At 37.1% G+C, this 15,635-nt stretch overlaps 1 protein-coding gene across 10 annotated transcripts in view; it reads right to left on the bottom strand.

The window, feature by feature from the left end:
• The window catches only part of kifc3 (kinesin family member C3), a 61,876-nt gene that overhangs the window by 24,830 nt on the left and 21,411 nt on the right, over positions 1-15,635 (bottom strand). For 2 of the 10 annotated variants that reach the window (XM_079874353.1, XM_079874356.1), the window contains exon 1: positions 8,706-9,517. The exons of 6 other annotated variants lie outside the window; for them this stretch is intronic. The gene's annotated coding sequence lies outside the window, so the exon portion shown is untranslated. Of the gene's footprint in view, positions 1-4,473; positions 4,808-8,705; positions 9,518-15,635 lie in introns of those variants that run through there. 2 more of the 10 variants (XM_079874351.1, XM_079874348.1) reach the window with 2 other exon arrangements.

Genomic DNA, 15,635 nt, shown 5'->3' with positions numbered 1-15,635 from the left:
CATTATGTTTATTAGTTTATGTTAAAAACTGTGTAACCCAAATTGATGGAAATTTTATATGAAATTGAAATGCATAAATAATAAACTTAGGTGTACATATATATATATTTTTAAAGTAAACCGTAATCAATCTCTCTATACTTTTTTCCCTCTTTTGGAAACTCATAGAAATGCTATCGTGGACTTCTCCTGTTACTACTGAAGAAAATGGGAACACACATATTATAATTTTACACAATTTCACTCAAGAAGTTTAACTTCTGCTTCTGAGAAGTTGAACCCTGGAAAAGTGAAAAGCGTCCATTGAGGTGCAATGCTGCAGAAATCTCAGCATGATACCCACGTCTCCCAGCAGTCACGTGACCAGAACTCGTCCAACTGAACAATCTTCAGGGCCATAAACACAATTGGTGTTATAACAAATGAGATTAGAGCGCACAGACTACAGGTCACAATGACAGAAGAGGATTACACTCCTTGCAGAAAGACAGACGACAAAAGAACCTGGACACCCAATGACTTAATAACTGACTATCAATAATGTCTTCTACAAACAGACCCCATCTGCCCACAAAAAAGGGCAAAAAAACAGTATTTACTGGTACTATATAATATATTTATTCCAGAAGACAGCCACTGTTGGTGGCAAAAGTTTTTGGTCACCAAGATGTTTTTTCAAAGAAATTAATACTTTTTTCAGCAAGGATGCATTAAATTGATTCAAGTGACAAAATATTTCCATTTCAAACAAAAGCTGTTCTTTTGAATTTTTTATTTAAAAAAAAAAATCCAGAAAATAAATGATCACGGTTTTCACAATCCCCCCCCCAGAATGAAGGATCATGTGACACTAAAGACTGAGTAATGATGCTGAAAATTCAGCTTTGCATCACAGGAATAAATTACACACTAAAATATAATCAAATAGAAATAAGTCATTTTAAATTGAAATAATTTATAACAATATTACCATTTTTACTGCATTTATGATTAAATAAATGCAGCCTTTGTGATCAGAAGAGACTTTAAAAACATTAAAAGAGCGCATACAGTACATTACAATTGCCTTTTTTTACTGTAAAGATCATGAGATTGGGTGTGTGTATGGGGTGCTCAATTATCATAAAAAATAAGAGAACAATTGAAAAAAAAAATTGTGATGAAATATAACCAAGGCATTACCCATTTCAGCACTGCAGCATGAATAAAAAAAAGCCTTTAATAGGATAATCATGAATCTCTCTAAATATTCAGCCTGAGCTAGTATGTGGTAAACAGAAAACCTCTCTGTCATAGTACAAGGGGTCATTGGCTGATTTAACATGTCTGGGCTTAAAAAAAAAAAAAAGGGTCAGAGGCTGAAATTTAGTGGTGACCAGTGAATAGCAGAATAAGCTGTCAGTCTCAACTCAACAACACACGCTAGTCACGCTGAAGCTAATCCTCCTGGAGCGCAGAAAACCCTTCGAAGACTACATGGCTTCTATTCACGCTGGTCTCTCGCTGACTTCAACACACACACACACACCTGCATGTATCCAGTTTTCCTGCAGTCCTGAGGATGCACAGGCTGATCCCGCTCCAGCCGGCCCTTGTTAATGAGAGATCCCATCCAACACAACATCTTTATCCTCTCCAGTCACAACTCACAACGAACAAACAGCTCTCAACCGCTCCACATCTTCAAATGATGCTCATGTTGTTAGAAACTAGAATCTGTTTACTAACAGGTTAGTGAAGACGTTGTGTGTCTCCACCTCAGAGATAAGGCAGCTTGCATCAAGTTCATTTTACCCATAATCCTTTAAGCTGACAGCAAATGACCTCTTTCCATCGTGATGGCAGGGCAGACATTTTTGGACTGATCCAATTCCAGTCCCTGCACTGGACACCTTCACTTTCCCCTGATAAAAACATCTGCACAGTTCCAGCAGATTTTCTCATCCTCACACAGAGGACAAACACTACCTTTCAAAAGTTTGGGGTTGGAAAGATTTTTGATAGAAGTCGTTGGCTCATCAAGACTGCATTTATTTGGTCAAAATTACAGCAAATGTTGTAATATTATTTTAAACAACCATTTTGTATTGTAATACATTTTAAAATGTAATTTATTCCTGTTATGCAAAGCTCAATAAAGGGGCAAGAATAAACCTGGTGTCCCTGATTCCTGTCCTTTTCGACAACAGCACTTGAACGCGACGAGCTCGTACTCACACCTGCAGTAGGACATTTCCAACAGCATATGACTTCAACATAAACATCACTGCTAAAATATCTCAGAAAAGTTAACACTGAGAAAAGCTCTAGAAGCATTTGTTTTTCATTCAAACACATGTATAAGTGCTCTTTTAGTGTCCTATCGACCCAAAGTTAGTCCTTACTCCACCTGAGAAGAAACCTAAGAGCTGAAATGTGCTTTTAGGGATAGAAAACACACTCTTAATGGTCTCTAATTCTGGAATGAAGAAACATGTCCTCATAACGGTGATTTCACCACCAGAGGGAGCCGTACACAGACCTCTTGATTCTGATGTGAGTCACTCTTTACCAATTATTGGATACATTTTTCAGTGGTGTACAGACAGATGATGATCCGTCATGTACTAACAGACATAGCCACTAATTATCCAACAGAATTCACAGTAAACAACAAAACACTACAACATTTCATTTATCCCAGAGCCTTTCCCTCTCCTTCTCACTCTTCCCTTAGGTCAATTTACACTCCGTCATTGGTAAATCAACACTCAGGCCCTTCTGATGTTTCACGGTGGTCTCCTGGGACGATCTCACACAGACTGCTTTAATGAAACGACTGATCTGCTTCAGTCCCTTGATGAAACCGCACACCACAGATATTCATTTCATCCAGTACAGATGGGCATTTCACGAGCTCTTGAAGAAACGCTCGGTTGAAAACGACTGTTCGGATGAGGAAGAGGTTATTCCCATCACACTGACATGGGTTTCATCTTCAGCAGCATACTTACACACTGCGGAGTGTGTGAATCTCATTAGCCTACTTCTGTTTCTCTCTCTCCCCCGTGCTTCATCTTCTATTTTAGTTCTGCTACCCACATTCACAGAGACAAAAAAAAAGAAAAAAAAAACTCATGTACAAACCCGCTAGTGAGGATTAACTGCTCTTAAAACAGCATTCAAAACACTACACGCATCTGAACGCACAAGTGTTCGAGACAGAGACCTTTAAACACCTCAAAACAATATACGTAAAAGTAGGAGATGACCTTTTATAGAAGTGATTTCAACTAGTTTCAGTTGGATAACGATAAAGTCCTTCCAGACACAACACTGTTTTTAATTAGTAAATGAACAAAAATGTATAAGGGAAAATAATAGGCTAATGTATAGGATGATATATCATGTAGGTGTACTATGAGATTTTTGCACATCATGCGTTGAGGTCTTTGAGACCTCAAACATCAAGAATGTAAAATCAACTCCAGAACAGGACAAATATTAATTTATATTTGAAATGCACAGCAGACCTTTTGAAAAGGTTCAAGCAGTTTTAGGGATTAATAAAAAAGCTTTAATTGCTAAATTACAAATAAAATAAAAAATAAAAATAAAATATAAAAATAAAATAAAAAACATAAATATACATTTAAAAAGAAAAAAATATAAAATAAAAATGTCCTGATATGTTAATAATACCCATGTCCTCAATTACAAAAATAGATCTGATGGATCCAAAAAGATTCATATTTTTATTTCTAAAATGCATTAAGTTTATTTTTAGGAAATGGGTTAGGATTGTGGTCAGTCGGTAGCATTACAGACTTAAAAAACAGCTTTATACAAAACAATAGTATGCCTTCATGTTGGTAGCAATGTAAATGCATGTATCTGTTTTTTTTTTTCAATCAATTTATCAATCAATTCAATCAATCAATTCATCATTAAAATGGAAAACAAAAGCTCTCATTAACGTATCCTGTTAGTGACCATTTCTTTCCTCAATCACTCATCTCAGCGGATGCATGCATGTGCACAGACAGTCTGTCACCAGCGAGCAGATTCGTGAATCCTGTGGTCCCACAGTCTGTCGCTGTCTGTCTGATTTCCTGTATCATTCATTCAATCTGCAGTCCCCCCCCTGAGTACGGTATGTCTCTCCACCTGTCTGTCTGCATTGCTTTGTCTAAATCACTGTACAGACACAAAGACAGGGACGCAAGCACATGCAACTTCTCTGCTATGAACAGCTCCATGAAACATTCATCTGAATCCAGTTATTACAGCTTCCCCATCCCCCATCATAAGAGTAAAATCCCTGCATCCCTCCGCTCCTGTAAATCCCTCCATAGCAAACATCTGTCTGCGCTGGTGGACACAGGGACATTAAACACCAAACGCAGTGTCCAGCGACTAGACCTCTGCATGCGTGTCGTGAAACACAATGTGTGTTAAATATTAGACAGGTAAAAAAAAATCTGTATCTTAGACAGGTCAAGTGAAATATGAACAAAAATGGCACACGTGGTTTAAGCAAAAAAATTCTGCATCGTCTCCATCTCTGAACTCACCTCTGTCCCTGCGGTATCCTGGTGTCGCTCATGCCTTCATCATTTTAGATTTTACTTGGAGTGTGAGCACACACTCATTTACACACGTCGCCGATCTCAGCTAAGCCGTCTCTCTCGCTCTCTTTGTGTCATACACACACACACACCTCCTCTCTCCTCGCACACACTCTCGTACTGACACCAACGCCGTTTTTCCTGCCGCTGTTCCTTGGTAACGGTGGAATCCGAGCCGCATCTCACACACACACACACACACACACACACACACCCCCCGCGTTTCTGCCCTCCTTCCCCTCCTATCCCACAGTTCCCTCCTCCCTCTCCATCACCAGACTGGCCACTGAAATAAATATTTTAGCATGCAAATGTAGCGCGGTGTTGCTTTTCACTCCACTAACATTTGTGTCTGCCTACTGTTCGGCACACTGAAATATTTTACATTTATTCATTAAATGTGTTCACCTTTCAGTGCATTTTAGGTATAAAGAATTGAACACCCAACCTTGGTGCTCCTAGAGGAAAAATTGGTTTAAAATTCTTAAACATAAACTCCAAGTCATGTAAGTTTCATTTGGTTTTGAAAAAAAAAAAAAGAAGTATATACCACTTTAAGAAGTTTAAATTCAGCTGTCAATTATGAAGTAAAAAAAAAAAAACGTTTTCCTTACACCTTGAGCATATGTGTGTATACACAACTTTCAAAGAATGTTTTTTTTTTATTATTATTTTTTTTTAAATAAATATCATTAATTAATATTAGTTCATAAATATTCAGATTTTGGGAAGTTGTAACATATGACATTGTACAATCTGAAGTTCTGAACTAAATTTCCTTGTTATTAAATGGTCAAATTATCTAATATTTTAAGAGACGTATTGACCTTGACAGTCATGAGGGTCACAAAGACAAAATCTCCCATTTTATGTTTTCTGCTTGTTGGATGCACCACATGACTTTATCTTATTTTATTATTATTACATTAATATTGTCGATAATTGTCTTGACAACTTATTTTTCTAAGAAACAGTAGTAAAAGATTGAAACAAACTACTTCAAGTCTTCTTTTCATGAAGCCTTCATTATGATCAGTTATCAGTATAAAGTGATTAGTAGTGTCACCCTGATCTTTCTGATATTATTAAGCCCCACCAAAAAGTGTGAATACAGAAATGAGAAACATGATCATAGAAGAGTTGTATTCAAGTTATTGCATGAATTAATTAAACTTACTATAAAGCTGAATAAATAAGAATATTTATTCTTAATGACACAATAATATCATAATATCTTTCTGAATATTTTTGACAGCATTACTTCAAAAGAATAATGTTCTATGCTATTCAAAGCACTAACTACAAAGTAAATAAACAAGCATACTTGTCTTTAAGTTGGTCACAGTGGGTGAAATTGCTCACTCATTTGTGTGGTGCATTAATTGACGGGTCTCTCAGCAACTACACTGACACCATTCTTCTGTTCCCATGAGACCAAACTCTTTGAGGCACTGCTAGGTAACTGGGTTACAAACGCAAACTTGAGCTGGTGCATAGAGAATGTGAATATAATAGAGGAATATGAATAACTAGCTGATAAACACTGCAAGAGCGGTTGCTCTTCAACGGAGCACAAATCGGTTTATGGTCAAGTCAGCATTATGAAACCATTTCCAAAGGACTGTAAAAGCCATCCATTTAAAACATAATAAAATGTTGTTAGCTGTCTGCAGGAATGCGTTAAAAGTTTACTAATTAAGGTCTTAAAAGTTCAGTGTCAGCTTTGATGACAAATCTGTGTCAGCTCAGGATTTTTCCCTGTTAATGATAATCCAATACTGTCATTCTGATCACTGGCTGTGGGCAAGTCCAACAAAACACCCCGAAACTCATTGCAAAAGTGAGTACTGAGCACTTAAGGGATAGTTCTGTGTGAGTATGTATGAATTTATTTCTTCTGCTGAAAGAATATGGGTAACCAAACAGCTGATGGGCCACATTGACATTGAAAAATACTATGGAAATCAATGGGGCCCCATGAACTGTTTGGTTACTGACATTCTTCAAAATATCTTCTTTTGTGTTCAGCAAAAGAAAGAAATTCATACAGGTTTGGAACAACTTGAGGGTGAGTGAATGCGGGTGAACTATCCCTTTAAAGTATTGATAGTTGAGCTACATCTGGTTTCCCAACAAAAAATCTCTCATTAGCTTTAATGATTATGAAAACACTGCAAAAGTGATGTCCCAGAATACCATTATGGCCTGAAACATGCTCTAAAAAAGTATGCAAAAACAGATGCTTGGCCAACACATTGAAACTGTTCAGTCTTGCTGTGCTTTACACCACAAGTGACAGATCCTGTCAAATACAGTATCTATGACAATGTTTTTGTGACATCTAGTCATAAACACTTGCTGAGCAAGATTCTCTTCAAACAGTTACTGTTGCGAGACAAAACTTTCCAAAAAGCTCTGTTTATGGAAATGAGAGCGTCACTTGTGGCAATGTTTAGATTGCAAAACGCACAAGGGCTGTCAAAATGGCTGAAAAACAAAATTCATATTTTATCCTTAAATATTACTAATATTCAAATTATATTTAAATTTAAAAGGCATAATTTCAGTTAGGTGGAGAGAAGCTTTTGGCTTGTCTCCTGAGGGCACAAGTGGGCGCAATGAGCAAAATATTAATGCACCGCATTAAATTGTTTATCAAAGCAATGAAATTACATAACTGTCTGTACAAAGTGCATAATGTTTAAACTAACGTTTATAAATCAAATATAACTTTGTAAATTGCATAAACAATTACGAACAAAACAGCATCATGTATTTATACATAGTTTAATACAAAGAGCCGAAGCGCAGATCACAGAGTTTTAGCGTATAAAAACATGAGATGCAGTGGACTGGAAAACCCCCCCAAAAAGTCCGCCCAAAATACATTCTCATTGTATCTCGTGCGCCACGAATAAGGCTGTCTGAAGCACACCTACAATTTGAATGCACCGATTTTGCATTAAAATGTGGATTTTTATTTTAAATTCGATGAATATTTCAAATTTTAAATTTTTATTTGACAGCCCTGAAACGTCCTGTACATCTTATGAAATGTGGAACTGACCTAGTTGCTTTCACCTACATAGACCAAGGAATATCCATGAAACCTTTCCATTGCACAAAAGGTTTTTTATAGTGGAATAGGGTTCTTTACATTCTTAAAAATACAGGCTCCAAATTGTTTTCTGTTTGTTTGTTTTTTGCAGCAATGCCAAACAAGAACCATTTTTGGCTCCCAAAAAACCTTTCAGTGGCCAGTTTTTAGAAGAACCATATTTCTTTTTAAAAATTGTAAAAATCTAAAGAACCCTTTTATCCACTAAAAACATTTTGTGCAATGGAAAGGTTCCATGGATGGTAAAGGTTCTTCATGAAACCATCTATTGGCGAGGGGAGCACTGCAACCAATGAAGGATTTTTCCTAGAATTGATGGTACTGGTGGAATAAGCGTTCAGTAAAACCAATTCCAGCTAGGAGAGATTTCTGATGATCCAACAAGTGAAAGCAAAGAACATTGAGGCAAGAGAACAGTAGATTGAGTGCATTACGTATGAATTAAATTACGATTAAAGAGGACAGGGAGCTCTCTGATTAACCCACTGCTTACATAACCACTCAGGATTTTATCTGCTAAAACGGTCCATCAGACAGCAAAGAACATTAGAAACGGGACAGCAGAGGGACAGGATGATAATAATCATTCCAGGCACAAGAAAATCCCCATGTACACTCTGCAAAAAAAAACATACTGATATTTACAAGTCATTCACATTCTGAATAACTCTAGAAGCAACTGATCGCACAAAACTACTAAAAAGTAATTGGATAAGGGATGAGACGTTTTGAAACACATCCAGTTGGCTAAAATAGCTCTAGACATTCTGAAATAACGTTCAAGCTCAGCTTAAACCATCGAAGAATCTGATGTTTTACCAAATCAATAATACAACACTCATAAATAATGAGAAGAAACCAATGAATAAATGACCACATTTTGGATTAAATGGAGATTTTCCTGAACGGATCATCAAAAGCAACAATAACCTTAAATAAGCTTGACTGAACGGTGATCATGTATCAGCAAAGTAAAAAACATTGAAGATCAACCTCAAACTGTGCTGATCTCCATTTTCAATCTCACCTGTGCTCTCTTCCTCCTCTCGTGCACATTATCTAGGTGAAAAGATCTTCTTTTACTTGCTCTGCAGGGTCCATCCAGGCATCTTTCATCTTTCACCCTTGAGGTCTCTAATACTCCAGAACTTCCAGGCGAGGGGTGCTTGTTCCTCTTCTTGCGTCCCGGTTTGGCTAAATCCTGTCTGTGTTGCTCAGGGCCCTCGATCGCCTTGGGTTCAGGGGATTCCAGGTCTCTGGGTCTCCTAAACAGGTTGTGTATAGACAGAAACACCAGGGTGCACAGCACATACATGGTGGTGCTGACTAATAGCGTCACGAACGGGTCCGCCAACACGTTCAGTCAGAGACAGAGATGGAGTAACCTGTAAAAGACATTCCGGCTGATCTCGTTTCAGGGTCAGTGCCGGCACAGAACACTATCTTCTGGTTGAAGTTACAATTGTGATATCAGCTCTACTGCGCTGTGCATGTGTAATGGTGAGCCTTTCTGTCAAATTGAAGAAGGACAAATCCAAACAACCAGTTTTGGAATAAAGTTCCCCAATAATAGTTGCCTTTTGCTTCTTTTCTTGCCAGTTCTTTGTTGTATTCACAAGGAAAATGCCTTCTACATGGTAAAACTGCTCAGTACAAGTTATTCCGATGCCTCAGAGCTTCTTCTAATGCTCATTTAGACAGATAATCTGTCCGTGATCTGATAGGCAAATGAGATGGCCTCTCACATCTCCCAATCTCGCCCGAGAGAGGATGAGGGAGGGCCGACTAATGCACACCTGCTTTTAAAGCCCACAAAGCCATTTGAACCTACCTGGGCAAATCTATAAAGACACACCCTGATAAACAAGCTCATGTTAGCCAATGCAAACACACGCATACTTGCGGAATAATAGATGAGTAGATGGTTTGCTAACCAGGAAAGGCTTTTGAATGTTTGGGTCCTTATCTTTCACATCTCCATGCCTCTTGGAGAACTTCCAAAGGTAACCTTGATAACACAACTGGTGTATTCCACAGAAATCAGATTGACTGAGTAATCATTAAATTCTTCGTCCAAACAGATGCATAATCGCCATTGGCACAAGCTGATATCCAACAAATCTTCACCTCCTCTTGCGTCACTAATGGTTTTATGGTTTTTTTTAATGGTTCACAGGTCAGACCACTCCTTCTGTTATCTTTATCCCAGTTTGTGGTTCATAAGTATGAGCAAACTCCAAACGGTCACAGCCCGGCTGCTCCTGCGTTGCTGGTGAAGTGAAGTCCCACACCTCTGCTGAGAGAGAAAATGCATTTCACTCTTTCTCCCTCCCTTTTCTCATGGTGTCCATCTGTCACTACAGTACATGAGAGCTAAGCGTCTCTTAGCCGATGATGTAACGACTGTGTTTGGATCTATGCAAAAAAAGGAAAATCAACTCAAAAATTTAAATGCACCTCTGAGGATAAAGAAGCTGGTCCCTGATTGGTTGTTGCCATGGTGAGATGACCTAGTTGAACTGTCTTACAAACTTGCCATCATGTTTCTGCTGTGTGACAATGAATAGAAAATAACATGAAAATGGACGACCAAAAGAATGGTTCACAGTGAAAACTGACAGTGTCAATACTGAAGGCTGAATTTTGATTTGAGGTCATAACGGATCACTTCAGCCTTGTTGTAAAACTTCAGGGAAAAATAAACTGTCACTTTCACTGTGTGAGTGCGGACTAACAAAAGACCTTCTGGTTCATTACCCTTTTTAGGGGCCTGTCACATAGGCTACTTTAGAGTCAGACCAAGGACAAACAACAAGAATGCCTGTTCTAACCAAATTAACCAATACAGTAGTTACAGATCAAGAGACTAAATACTAGAACATTTTATAAAAAAAATGTATGCGAAAAAAATCTTAGAAAATATTTTCACTGCAAACAAATGCAGAATTTTAATAGAGCAATAAGTGAAATCTGTGATCAAAACAAATCTGTCTGTGATCAAAGTCAAACCAATTAAAGGAACAATCAGATCAGGGTTATAAAAGATAGGACTGCAATATACTTCATTGGAAAAAATAATAAAAAAATTAAATAAGAATATGGCTCCACTAGAACCATATCTCATAAGTGTTGACAAAGCACAAAACAGGTCACTGAGAGGCCACCTTACTTCACCAAACAAATGCAATACAATACAAGTGGTAAATATACGCGGCGTCTTCCATATCACTATACTACTGTACATTAGGATTACATCAATTCCATTAGAAATGATACAAGAATTAGTTCACAATCAATATATAAACATATCTATGCCGAGTTAGATTCCCAAAAGTCTAAAAGTTATTTTTTTCCCAGAAGAATTTGAGATTTTCACTCAGATATTATTACATAAACAATCTATTTATTTTCAAATTTGTCATGTTGTGATTCAACTTTCCAAGATTCCAAATGCAAACTACTTTTAAAGGATTTTTCCGTTCACTGGTGTTATGCGTGTTGTTATGTGATATGTGAGCTTAGCTGATAAAAGGCAATAAACCTGAAATGATATGATGGGTCAATGAACACAAAGCCTCTAGTGCTGCTATGATTCAGCATAAAATAAACCAATACAAATCCAATAAAGTAGATATCTGTGTCAGGCCATAAAAACAAACATCTTGACAAGTCTTCACAATGTTGTTCCAAACATGTATGAATTTCCTTCCTTCGTCCAGTTCTTTTTTGACGCTTGAAGGCTTTAGTCTTTCCATTCATTGCAATTGCATGGCGAAGAAAGGCCGGTGCAGTTTCAGAATATCTCCTTTTGAGCTCCAAGTAAATCATAAGGGTTTGGAAAATCATGATGGCAACAAATATTATATTTAGATAATGAAATATCAAACCCTTGCAAAAGTGCAAGACCTTTCCTCAGAACTAACTTTTCTTTGGAGTCATTTTTGCATAGACATTGAACCAACTGATGTTGTATAAGGACAGTTCTCCTCAAGTTCATGTCTAGATCATCACATAAACAATTAACTAATTGACAACTAGAAAGTGTCATTTCTGTTAATATTTTGAACAATAGTATTTTTTTTTATCATTTAAAACCTAATAAGGCTTTTTTTTGTGAAACGTTTTTCTTATAAAAAGGTATCCTTGTGTTATTTTTATTTTTAAATAAATGCAAGTTGGTTAAATATTTTGTCATCAAATGCAATGAAATTATATATGCAATGCATTTTAAGTGACCCGAATACTTTTTGGTGCAACTGTAGATCTGGCTCCAAAGAAAACATGAAAGACAAATATTTGCACAAAACTTTCAGTGGAATCTCACTGTTAACTTGATCCATCAATGAATTATAAAGTGTGTGTGCAGGTGCTATGCAAACACCCAGGTATGCGACTTCAAGTTAAGAGGCTAAGCTGAACACGACCACCTCGGTTAAGCAGCTTAGAACAGAAATATTTCAGCAAAGTGAGCAGTGGGATTAGGAAAAGCTGACAGATGCCACCACTCTCATTCAAGCCCTTCACAATTAATGCAAAGAGACATTGAGTTCAGAAAGGGAAAGTCAGCACTGTACAACCTCTCAGAGTGTCTCGTCTCCACACAGCGATGAATTTAGCATTGCTGACACACAATGGCCTCAGTGTGTGCTATTTCAGGAGCAAATTACAGAGTAACAGAAAAGGGTGGGAAACCTCAAAATTACAGGGTTAATGTCAACCAATGTATGATGCAATACCTCAACTTTTATCTTCTTGTCGGAGAAACAGCTTGAATGCATACGTTTTCAAGGAACTAGTTTCTTTGGAGGATACTGGTCTTGGCAGCACAGGTCAGAAAAGTCAGGATAAGTGTAAACTATGAAAAGTCAAACAGTGGAAACACAGGTTTTACCCAACCTACTGCCAATGAGCATTGACCTCATGAGTGAGTCAGAGTCTCCGCCGAGGCATACAGGCATATATGTACGTGCATGTGGTGAGCCAGACATGTTCTGGGTGTCTGACATCTGTTGCACACATTGCTTTTTACAGAAGCACCCAGTAAAGTTGACTTCTGCCCAGGGACTGCCAGAGAATAAGAAAGGAAAAATAAAACAATAGCTCTTAAAAGAGCAACACGTATTTTAGGCTGTTAAAACTCAAATGCCAAAAAATAAGAACATCGTTTTAGAGTCGACCAACGAAACTGGTTCTTTCACTTACCCCAAATAATGTTTAAGTGAACAGTTATTAAAACAACCATTTTTTCTTCGTGTGAAGAACATTTTATAATCTAAAGAACCTATTTCCAGTATAAAGAACCTTTTGTGCATTGAAAAAGTTCCATATGTTACAGGTTCTTCATGGAACCATCAATGCCAGTAAAGGACATCTGTAACCACAACAAAAAAAAAGCTTTGCATGTTTCTTTGGCCTATTGAAGATTCATGCCCATAAATGCTGAGAGACCATGGAGCACAGCGCCATCTGTTGGTCTGAGCTGGTTTCCTGGATAGAGGACAGTGATTCATTGCAATTATGTAACATGAAGTCTTCCTTGTATTGCCAGTATAGAGGGGTGTGACAGGGTGTCTCAGGAAGATATGTTGTTTACACAGTTGAACTAATGTATAATTAGGGAAAAGAAAATGGTACTATGTAACATAGGATATTCCTTAATTATATGACTAACCAAAATTAAGGTGATACCACGAGTGATGTCACTCATTACTTTCTTAAAAACTATCATTTTAAATGCAGCATCATGCAATAATAACTGGTAGTTGACTTCAAGCAATGACAGCAGCGTCCCAAAGTATGAAGTGTTATTCTCAATCTAAAAGTAAACAACTTTAAACAACATTTTTGTCATTTGTCTTATTATTATGCGTGCCATTTTAAGCCCATATTAATAGAATATGCATGTAATATAAAATTTGTGATGCACAAGTGAACTGCAAAAAAAAATCTAAAAAAAAAAATCTCACTTTCTGATGAATTACTTTCTTTCCATTTGTAATGAGTAGATATGCCTTTTAAAATCATTTTGATACAGACTGACAATAAATCATTCAGACTGAGAAAAAACCATTCAAATGAACGGTTCACTGATAAATCAGACACACTCAGGCTTCTGAGCATGTACAGCAGTATTGGAATTCCCTTGGTCAGCTTGGTTTGCCTGAGGAAAACAAGACATGACAGGCATCCATTTTGACAGCAAACAAGTTACAGTGTGCTTGTTCTCCACCTCATCACAACACACAAACACACACACACACAGGACTCTTGGAAGAAAAGTGTCAGTGCCATAGTTTGTTCTCACTGACTCCTCACTAAGGAATGTTCTTAAGGGCATATTCGGGAATGATAGAATACAAACTGGACAAAGCGGCCCAACACGTCTACGCACTCAGTATCACACCCCATCAAACGGAAAAACCTACGGATTATAACCGACAAAGTGCTGTCTGCAATGCATTGTAATGGCAGTTACGCAATTCTAGCATAGATAGTTTTATTGGTGTCTGAATGATGCATCTAGCTTAAAAAAAACTACTCATGGTGCAAAACAGTGAAAAAACATTCTATTTTTGTTGCATTGCGCTAGTTTTTTGACATTAAAAGCAACACATTTTTTTTTTTCAAAATAACACACAAGCTATATTCAGTCTACTAAATCCACATATATGGAAGGTTGTTCCCGCCATAGAATAAAACAAATATAGTAGGCTATATAAAAGGTAATTGCGGCAATTCTGACTTTTCTCCGAATTCCGAGTTTACATTCCGAGTTTCGCAATTCTGTTTTTTTGTTTCTGCTATGAAATAAAAATAAAACAAAAAAGGTATTTGTGACTATCTTACAAATCTGACTACAATTCTGGCATTTCTCCGAATTGTGAAATTTAAACTCGCAATTCAGTTTTTTTCCCCTCAGAATTTCAAGCTAATATCTCGCAATTCTAGGTCTATGATTATATCTTTCAATTTTTTCTCAGAATTGCGTGGGGAAAAAAAAAGTTTAAAGTTAATAGTTAAAGTGGGGTCAGATTATGAGTGCAGAAGTTACATTTTGGTCTGTTTCTCACAAAAAGCTATTGTATGGCTTCAGAAGACACTATGGTTAACATGAGGTTGAGTAAATGTCAGAACTGTCCAATGGACATAAACAACTGGATAGTTTTTACAAACAGAACGCACTGTCCAGAACAGCATTCAAATTCGACTTGATAAAGTTCCATCAACAACTTGAGTCTATCTAAAAGACAGCACAGGTACTGAGGTTGGCTACATCTGTAAGATGTCTGCTAAAGATCTGTTAATCTGGAAAGCATCTGCTGTGTAAAATCATCTGATAAACGTCTTAGAAAAGGCAGATTTGTTCTAAATCTTAAACATCTAAAGCCATCTTTTAAATGTCTATATTACATCAAACAGGAAAGTAGCCTACCCTACAGTAGGCTACATCTTGCAGATGTCAATGCAGACATCAAATAGACATCTCCAAGATGTACAAGTTTGTGCTATCGGAGAATGCAGCAGTGTAAACCTCTCACGGCGTTTTTCATAAATCAGTCTAAACTGATTCAACTGATATGACTTTTCCAAACTGACATGATGACTAGTTCAGTGAACATCCGTTGAAATTTGTACCGGGCACACCCGGACTTTGATACACCCAAAATACAAACCGTAATTTTCCAGTTAAAAAAGTTGTTTGATGAAAACACAGTGTAGTTTATAATTGAAGGCTTAGGCACGTATAGAGGTAGGCTATAATAATAACAGTCTAGACTAGAGAAGATACAGCCGCTCTTTCGACAAAACGCAAGCCGATATTTTGATTTTGAACCGAGAAACGGGATGTTTAGTTTATGATTCAGGATGTTCTGCAACTTATATTTACTTTATTAAATGAGTTTGTAGGA

This window comes from Squalius cephalus (assembly GCF_949319135.1).
Source record: "Squalius cephalus genome assembly, chromosome: 6".
In the NCBI taxonomy this organism is placed as follows: Eukaryota; Metazoa; Chordata; class Actinopteri; order Cypriniformes; family Leuciscidae; genus Squalius; species Squalius cephalus.
This window is presented reverse-complemented; position numbering and strand designations above follow the sequence as displayed.